Genomic DNA, 9622 nt, shown 5'->3' on the forward strand with positions numbered 1-9622 from the left:
GGCTGCAACTCAGCAAATCTAGAGAAACGCAGGAAGGCCGGCGGATTTTCGAGGGTTGGTACAGTGATTGGCAGCTGACCCTCAACGAAAATAAATGTAATGCAGTGTCCATTAATAGGTGAAGAGCTCCATCACCGTTCGATTACACTATTGGCTTCAGATCAATGGACACAGTAACTACCGTAATATATCTAGGAATAACCATCCGGAGCGACCTAAAGTGTAATGACCACATAAAGCAAATTGGAAAAGCAGATGTCAAACTGAGATTTATAGGAAGAATTCACGAAAGAAGTGGCTTGCAAAATACTCGGTCGGTCGATTCGTGAGTGTTGTTCGCCGCTTTGGGACACTTATAGAGCAGGCTTAATGGAAGAGATAGATAGATAGATAGAGAGAGAGAGAGAGAGAGAGAGAGAGAGAGAGAGATCTTAGGAAGTTGGACGCGTTTTGTCACGTGATCGTTAAGTCGGCGCTACGGCATTACGGAGATACGCAGCAAACTCCCGTGGCAACGTTACAAGACAGACATTATGTACCATGGATAAGTTTACTGATAAAATTTCGAAATAGCAGATTCCAAACAGAGACGAGAAACGTATCACCTAGTTCAGCATACGTCTTGTGAAATCGTCGGAATGAGAAAATCAGAGAAATTAGGGAGCTTCACCGACTATCATTCTTCCCACGTGTCGTTCATAAATGGAACGGGTGCAGGGGGAGTGGGGGGGGGGGGGGGGGAAATCAAATAGTTGTTCCCGAAGAACCCTCCGACAAACACCGCCTTGTAGCCTCTGGATGATATATGTAGATGTAGAGCACCTTTTTGAGAGCGGAATTTAAAATTCCTGCTTTCTGTTTCCTTTCTCCAGTTTCAGCACCAGACGGATCTGCATCTACATCTACACTACTACTCTGCAACTCACCATTAAGTGCGGGGCAGACTATCGAAGTTTCTCTGCCTCGAGATGACTGGGTGTTGTGTGCTGTCCTTAGGTTAGTTAGGTTTAAGTAGTTCTAAGTTCTAGGGGACTGATGACCATAGATGTTAAGTCCCATAGTACTCAGAGCCATTTGAACCAACCAGACTATCGAAGCACCTTCAGGCTATTTTTCTGCCTTTCCACGCTCGAAAGGCACACGGGAAAACGAACATCTAACTCTTCCCGTGAGGACTCTAATTTCTCTTATTTTATTCAGACGAACATTTCTCCCTGTGTAGGTGGGCGTCGCTGCAACGGAAAACACCTTTATCTTAACGATTGCCAACCTAACTCGCAGTATCAGATCGCTGTATCAGCTGTTTCGTGATAACAAAAAACGAGCTCACGTTTAACTTTTTAGAGTCCTCCTTCAACTCTACCCGGTAAGGATGTAGGAAGAGTGTAAGCAGTCTTTTAGTACAACTGTTGCATTTTGTAAGTTTTCTGTCAATGATACACAATCTTTGGTTCGCCTTCCTTCAACAGAATCAGTTTAACAAGCTTGTTTGTGTGGCCATTCTCCGCAGCAAGTAAATAAATACTTGTTTTGTAAATTAAACTGCCGTTTCCTGCTGCCACTTAATTTATTTATCCCAGACGCGCTTCGCCTTTCTCTTGTTGTAAGGCATCATCAGTGGGATCTATAGCGATACAGTTTTGTTAGTTTTAGATTATTAACCAGTTCACGCTGCGATTTCTTTTGTAAAAAAGTAATTACTTACGATTTGCTTATCCGCGTTTCCTCACATCTCGTCTGGAGGTCGCACTAGCACTCTATTACCGAACTTTGTGTTCTGGCCTTGTTCACACTGTACACCATGTTTCTCCTTCTTTCCTGTGGTTCAAATGGCTCTGAGCACTAAGGGACTTAACATCTGAGGTCATCAGTCCCCAGAACTCAGAACTACTTAAACCTAAGGACATCACACACATCCACGCCCAAGGCAGGATTCGAACCTGCGACCGTAGCGGTCGCGCGGTTCCAGACTGAAGCGCCTAGAACCGCTCGGCCACACGGCCGGCCTTTTCTGTGGTGAACTGTTGTTCTTTTGCCACTCGATATAGCTACTTTGCTGTACATTGCAATTCACAACGTAAATATTGCAACTCCATTACGTGTTTCCACCTCTTTGGTATGTTTACCTACTTGTTGGCAAACTAACGAAGTATATGTTCAACACTAGCTTCTATTCATGGTGTATATACCGTGTGTGTGTATGAGAGAGATAGAGAGCGCCGAAGAGTGTTCTTTTTTTCTTTTTAACGCTCCCAAAGGGGATTGATATAATGCTATCCAGTATAATAATAATACCACCCAACATCTTTATACTCACTTATCCATGAACCCCTCTACATAATATTGAAACGAAAAGTCAAATCAGCTGTCACCGAAGCTTTCAACCACTCGCTAACAGGTAGTACAACACCACACAACTCAAACCAACAAAAAAAGGTGCTCTTCCGCTCCCTCCCCCCCCCCCCCCCTCTCTCTCTCTCTCTCTCTCTCTCTCTCTCTCTCTCTCTCTCTCTCTCTCATACACACACACACACACACACACACACACACATGGTATTAACATCATGAATAGAAGTTAGTCTTGAACATATACTTCGTTAGGTTGGCAACAAGTAGGTAAACATCCAAAGAGGTGGAAATACGTAACGGAGTTGCAGTATTTATGTCGTAAAAAGCAGTTTCTTGCGAAATAGTTATATCGAGTGGCAAAAGAACAGTAATACACTACAGAAAAGAAGAAGAAACATGGTGAACACTGTGAAGAAGGTCAGAACACAAAGTCGTGCATGTATGTCAGTAATAAAGTGGTAGTGCGACATCCAGAACAGATGTGAGGAAATGCGGATCAGCAAATTGTAAGTAATTTCTTTTTTACAAAAAGAATCGCGACGTGAACTGTTTGATAATCTAAAACCAACACTGTTTCGTTACAGATTCCACTGATGATGCCTTAGAAGAAGAAAAAGGCGAAACGCGAGTGGGATAAATAAATTAAGTGCCAGCAGGAAAAGGCAGTTTTATTTACAAAAGAAGTATTATCTGTTTAATAGTTCCAGTTTAAGTAGGTGGTAATTGTAATGCCTAAGTATTTGGTTGAACTGATAGCCTTCATTTCTTGATTTATATTGTAACCGAAATTTAACGGATGCCTTTTAGTACTCATGTGGACGACGCCATACATTTTATTGCTTAGATTCAATTGCCACTTTTCGCACCATACAAATATCTTGTCTGAATCATTCTGCAATTGGTTTTCATCTTCTGACAGTAAACGACATCACTATCTGCAAAGAATCTAAGCGGGTTTCTAGATTGTCCCATAAATCGTTTATATAGATTAGAAACAGCAGAGGACGTACAGGCTACAGGGACTGGACAAAAACTTGGAAACAAGAAAAGCTACAAGACATTACCATGCGTAATACGGTCTAGAAAACCCGTTGGGGTTCAAAATAACTTCCAGTCCCTGGATAAATACAACTCGTGAATGGTTTTCAAGCGGGACTTATATCATTCTTCCTGAAAAGTAGTGGCAAGTTGAGGTAACGATGATAAGATGCATAGCGATCACGGACCCTTCTCTCCAAAGTAAACGACAAAGACTCAATAATACTGATATTTGGTGGCTGTGCTGGTCAGTGGAGGTGCGACACTTCATCGCCGTGCTCACGTTTAGAGCGACCGTTGGGAAACAAACACTGACCCATGGGATGGAGCTGGCTAGCGAAAATAGTCACATAGTCCTTGGCAGTAATGTGACCTTGAAGAGCAAGAAAGTGGCCTATGCAATAGCACCATAAGGCTGCCCAAATCATCACCTACCCCCCCCCCTCCCCCCAAGTGTCACATAAGAAACAAGTCTCATCCTACCAAATGACGTTCTTCTGCTGCTCAGCAGTGTAGGTTTTATGGCTTCGGCACGATGTTTTCTTGTTACGGGCATTTGAATCACTGATGAGTGGGTTTCGAATTCCAGCTCGCCCTGAAAGTCCCTGCTTCTGGAACACGCATCGTCTTGTTTTGATGCTGACCAGGTTCGCGAGCGCGAGATTCAGTTATGCAGTGGAGACGTCAAACACATCTGCTCTCTTGGTTACGGGGCACCACTTTCGAATTCATTTAGATCCGAATTAACGCACTCACAGTTGCACTAAACACTGTTCTGGCCACAACTGACATCTGCAACGTACTGAGGACATTGCACAGGAACCGTTCGAGGTCAAGTACAATAGCGCGACCTGCAGCTTTGCCTAGCTTCTGCATTTATGTTCAAACATGCACTTCTCGCGGTCTTACCACATTTTTCTCCAGCCCCTCCATAACACTACCTTGGGAAACGCGATATCACTTCTGATGTACTCGATGACTTTCCTTCAGTTACTATCAGTTTTATGGCAGGAAATCACGAATCCAGTCGAACAACTGACACCATACTATGAATGCCGGGCATTTGCCACGCCGGACATATGCCGCGCCGGACATTTACCACGCCGGACATTTGCCACACTTGCCCCTTCGCCAGGAAGCTTGAGTAGCGATCCCTCAGGTAAGGGACGCCCTTCCGCGTACTGCTTCTGTCCGCTTTCAAACCGCCGTCTCCACATCTTACTCGATACAAGTAGTACGCAAGGGACCTTCTTCTTCGACATCTTGGCGAAATACAGAGCTTCTTTTCCGAAATCGAAATAACTTTTGGGAAACGAAAGCAATTCCGACGATTATGTCAGTATGTAATTAGTTTTTCCAAGTATAAATATAGATCCCTCTGTCTGTACGGTAGCTTCCTTTCACGCTTACTGGTTGCGATAGAAACAGTCCATCGCCATGGGAGCAACAAGAAAGGAACGATGTACAGAGAATGCGAATGTACGCTAATCGTTTCTTTTTGATCACTGCATTTGTGCCTACTTTAATTACTACAACTTCTAACAACCCTACCACAACAAAGGCAAAAATTTAATAATGATTTTGGTGTTGCTCACGCTGCTATATACTGCATTTTCGGGCAACAACAAAGTTATTATGTGGCAGGTGTCATTAGAGCGCAGTTATTAAAGTCATTTCATGTAATAATGAATAAAGTAGGCACTCATCTTTTCGTGTTTCCAACGCTGGTCTCGTTGTAAAATCATGACTCAATCGTCGAAAATCTAGGTGGTGATGATTCCAAGCTCGGATGCAAAGAGGTTTTATTCTGCTATATTCAAAAGTTTTGTAGATGCGCTTCACACACCATTCTTGAAGATTAAACCTTTCAAAGTTAGCACAATGCTGATGTAAAAAAAAAAAAAAAAAAAAAAAAAAAAAGATAGTCAGCGCTCAGAATTTAAGTTACACTTCCTTTTTATTGCTTTTGTTGCAATATCACGTAACACAGAAAACATCACTTCACAGAACAAAACATACTTGAAAACATCTTCCTCACAGTCACTGTTAAAGTTCGCATTTTATAAACTGGCTACAATATGCGTCGTTCCAACATGACGTCCAACACTTGACTTCTTCAAGGTCCGACTCTAACTAACTGTTTGCACGCCCAAAAAGTTAGAGTTACAAGTACGTCAAAGATCATAGTGACAAAAGAAAGAATACACATAAGAATAATATCATTGCAATATAATCATATCGATGTATCACAAATGAAATCAAATCTGATTGCTGTCTCAGAAATATGTAAGTAGTTAACAGAAACACAGTAGAATATCGTTGGTATCGAGAGGTTGAGCTGCCGTAATGGTCACGTAATTCAAGTGCCATTACAAAGTGCATGCCCAAACGACAACAAGGAAAGAAGAAATGGGTATGTGAATGTTCGAAAAGAAGAACGACATACTCCATTTAATTTACTCTCTAAAATCGGGTATCCCTTGCGGCGAAACATTGGTTAATAAAGTGTAGCGGGACAATGTTCAAAACATGACTGAAAGTACGTTCATAAACAGAGATAAGAGCATCTATGATTGACATGTCATCTAAATTCAACGTACAGTTTTAAAATGTTAGAAATAAGGAAATGAAGTAATACAGAATGCTATGCTTGTAACGTACGTTGTTGTTCTACGTTGTCTAGATCTGGTATTTACAGGGTCACAGAGAAAGCATCCTAGGTTTTGGAGGGAAAAGCCGTAATTGTAATGATCTCCACAACAACAGAAACAAGAAGCACAACTTAAGGAAAAATAATGTAATGTGTGTTCCAGCTCACAAGCGACATTGAAGCAGGTAATTCCTGTGACTTAGTATGGGCAGAGGTTATATTAGACAACTGGAATAAATTAATACCTGGCTCCTTTTACCGACCCCCGGTCTCAGATGAAACAGTTGCTGAACAGCCGCACATCGATACTACACAGGAGCGAGATTTGATTAGATGTCGATTGTGACCAATGGTATCAAGGCCTTTGCGGAATCAATTTGATATCATGGTTCTATAGCACTGGTTACTTCGTGTGAATAAACACCCAGGTGACGATTGAATGGAGGACGTGGACCTGTTCGCAGGGAAGCCAGAGGTCTGGAAAATTCGAGGAAGCGGAAACTGCCGTCGTCGTCGTCGTCGGCGGCGGCCGCGGCGCGGGCGTGAGCGGTCGCGTGCGATATTAGCGAGAAATGAGCGGCGCGCCGCGCAGGCCGCACCTGCGGCGGCCCCACCTCGCCTCGGCCGCCGCGCCGACAACAAAGGGGGGCGCGCGACACCATTTCACGGCGGCACCTCAAAGACAGGCCGCCGATACCATTAGGCGCCTACTCCCGACACGCTGCCTTCCCGCCTTTAGCTACGTTAATAAATCAATAAGCGGCCCACTCTCCCGCACTCGTTTCTGCGCTGGACCGTAAAACCGTGCAATTTGAAACGAAGACGTACGAAAACCGTTTGCCAACAGCTGTTCGATTAGGGGTTCAGCGGAGAATTCTTTTCTTCATTTCACACCTGGAGGGGGCCAGAAGACTGCGCTGAAGTATGGTGCCAATAAGTTAGTGAGAGCATCGGCTGCACTAGTGACTGTTCGCGATTTTGTTTGAAACAAAGTATCGCCTTTGGATGATCGTAAGGAAATGCAGAATGATGTGGACACAATTTGAATTATATGTGAAGATGGTATATGTTTTTTCGGACATGTCCGAAAGAAAAGATATCGTCTTTATATAAATAAGGCTTAACGACCAATGATCTTCTTCAGTCCGGATGCACTCTCATCGCTCAAATTCTTACGAGAATCGGTAGATTGACTGTCGCGAGTAATGTGTATAGTGGGCAGGGCACTACAAATGTAGTGTGTGGACATGAAGAGGGAAATGTGCGTCTCACGGGGATGGTGGCAGAGATAAGTCCCTGCAGTCGCATTATCCTCTGTGTTTTCGATGGCTCATTCGGACAGAGAATCTGCCATGTAAGCAGAAGATCCTGGGTTCGAGTCCCGGTCGGGGCACACATATTCAACTGTTCCCGTTCATATTTATCAACTCCTGTAAGCAGCTGATGGTCTGGATTTCATTGTAATTTCAATTTCAATTAGGTTTAATGATTGGCAACTGTCTTTAAATGTGCATAAAAGTGATAATGCCAGCAACAAAGAGGAAGATCCTGATCGTCTCTCATAACACGATAGTGTTGAACATTATGAGCACGTGATGTCGCTGTACGAAATGGAACGATCACGTAAAGCCAGTATTAACCCAGGGAATAGAAGACAGATTTGATGAGAGGACTGTGGAAAAATGCCATCTACACTCCTGGAAATTGAAATAAGAACACCGTGAATTCATTGTCCCAGGAAGGGGAAACTTTATTGACACATTCCTGGGGTCAGATACATCACATGATCACACTGACAGAACCACAGGCACATAGACACAGGCAACAGAGCATGCACAATGTCGGCACTAGTACAGTGTATATCCACCTTTCGCAGCAATGCAGGCTGCTGTTCTCCCATGGAGACGATCGTAGAGATGCTGGATGTAGTCCTGTGGAACGGCTTGCCATGCCATTTCCACCTGGCGCCTCAGTTGGACCAGCGTTCGTGCTGGACGTGCAGACCGCGTGAGACGACGCTTCATCCAGTCCCAAACATGCTCAATGGGGGACAGATCCGGAGATCTTGCTGGCCAGGGTAGTTGACTTACACCTTCTAGAGCACGTTGGGTGGCACGGGATACATGCGGACGTGCATTGTCCTGTTGGAACAGCAAGTTCCCTTGCCGGTCTAGGAATGGTAGAACGATGGGTTCGATGACGGTTTGGATGTACCGTGCACTATTCAGTGTCCCCTCGACGATCACCAGTGGTGTACGGCCAGTGTAGGAGATCGCTACCCACACCATGATGCCGGGTGTTGGCCCTGTGTGCCTCGGTCGTATGCAGTCCTGATTGTGGCGCTCACCTGCACGGCGCCAAACACGCATACGACCATCATTGGCACCAAGGCAGAAGCGACTCTCATCGCTGAAGACGACACGTCTCCATTCGTCCCTCCATTCACGCCTGTCGCGACACCACTGGAGGCGGGCTGCACGATGTTGGGGCGTGAGCGGAAGACGGCCTAACGGTGTGCGGGACCGTAGCCCAGCTTCATGGAGACGGTTGCGAATAGTCCTCGCCGATACCCCAGGAGCAACAGTGTCCCTAATTTGCTGGGAAGTGGCGGTGCGGTCCCCTACGGCACTGCGTAGGATCCTACGGTCTTGGCGTGCATCCGTGCGTCGCTGCGGTCCGGTCCCAGGTCGACGGGCACGTGCACCTTCCGCCGACCACTGGCGACAACATCGATGTACTGTGGAGACCTCACGCCCCACGTGTTGAGCAATTCGGCAGTACGTCCACCCGGCCTCCCGCATGCCCACTATACGCCCTCGCTCAAAGTCCGTCAACTGCACATACGGTTCACGTCCACGCTGTCGCGGCATGCTACCAGTGTTAAAGACTGTGATGGAGCTCCGTATGCCACGGCAAACTGGCTGACACTGACGGCGGCGGTGCACAAATGCTGCGCAGCTAGCGCCATTCGACGGCCAACACCGCGGTTCCTGGTGTGTCCGCTGTGCCGTGCGTGTGATCATTGCTTGTACAGCCCTCTCGCAGTGTCCGGAGCAAGTATGGTGGGTCTGACACACCGGTGTCAATGTGTTCTTTTTTCCATTTCCAGGAGTGTATTTGTAAAGGAAATCGCATACATGGTGCAAGTGCGACAAGGTCTAGAGTACTGTACCAATATTTGCAGCCCTTCTTAAGTAGAACGTATTACAAAACATCAAAAGAATTCACAGAGACGCTGCCAGAATGATTAACAGATCGGTGTACTGTGTGCGAAAGCGTAACAGAAGTATTTAGGAAATTTTAATGAAAATAATCTTCCCTTCCTGGGGGACCACAGTCACGCAAAATTAAAAGAAAAAAAAAACTCTACCATTTGACTTAATTGTACATTTATTTTACACAGTCATGATTTCCGCCTTATAGTCATTCTCAAGAGTATATTGAACTGAAAATTAATAAAGCGTACATATGCTACAGTGCGGGGCATAGAAATAAGAAGTCATCACGTATTTCAAAACATTATTTACTTCATAAAATGTATTTGACCTGTCTATGACATGTCATCGCCGAAAAAACATATTTCTG

Source organism: Schistocerca piceifrons, chromosome 2, assembly GCF_021461385.2.
Source record: "Schistocerca piceifrons isolate TAMUIC-IGC-003096 chromosome 2, iqSchPice1.1, whole genome shotgun sequence".
NCBI classification, from domain to species: domain Eukaryota; kingdom Metazoa; phylum Arthropoda; class Insecta; order Orthoptera; family Acrididae; genus Schistocerca; species Schistocerca piceifrons.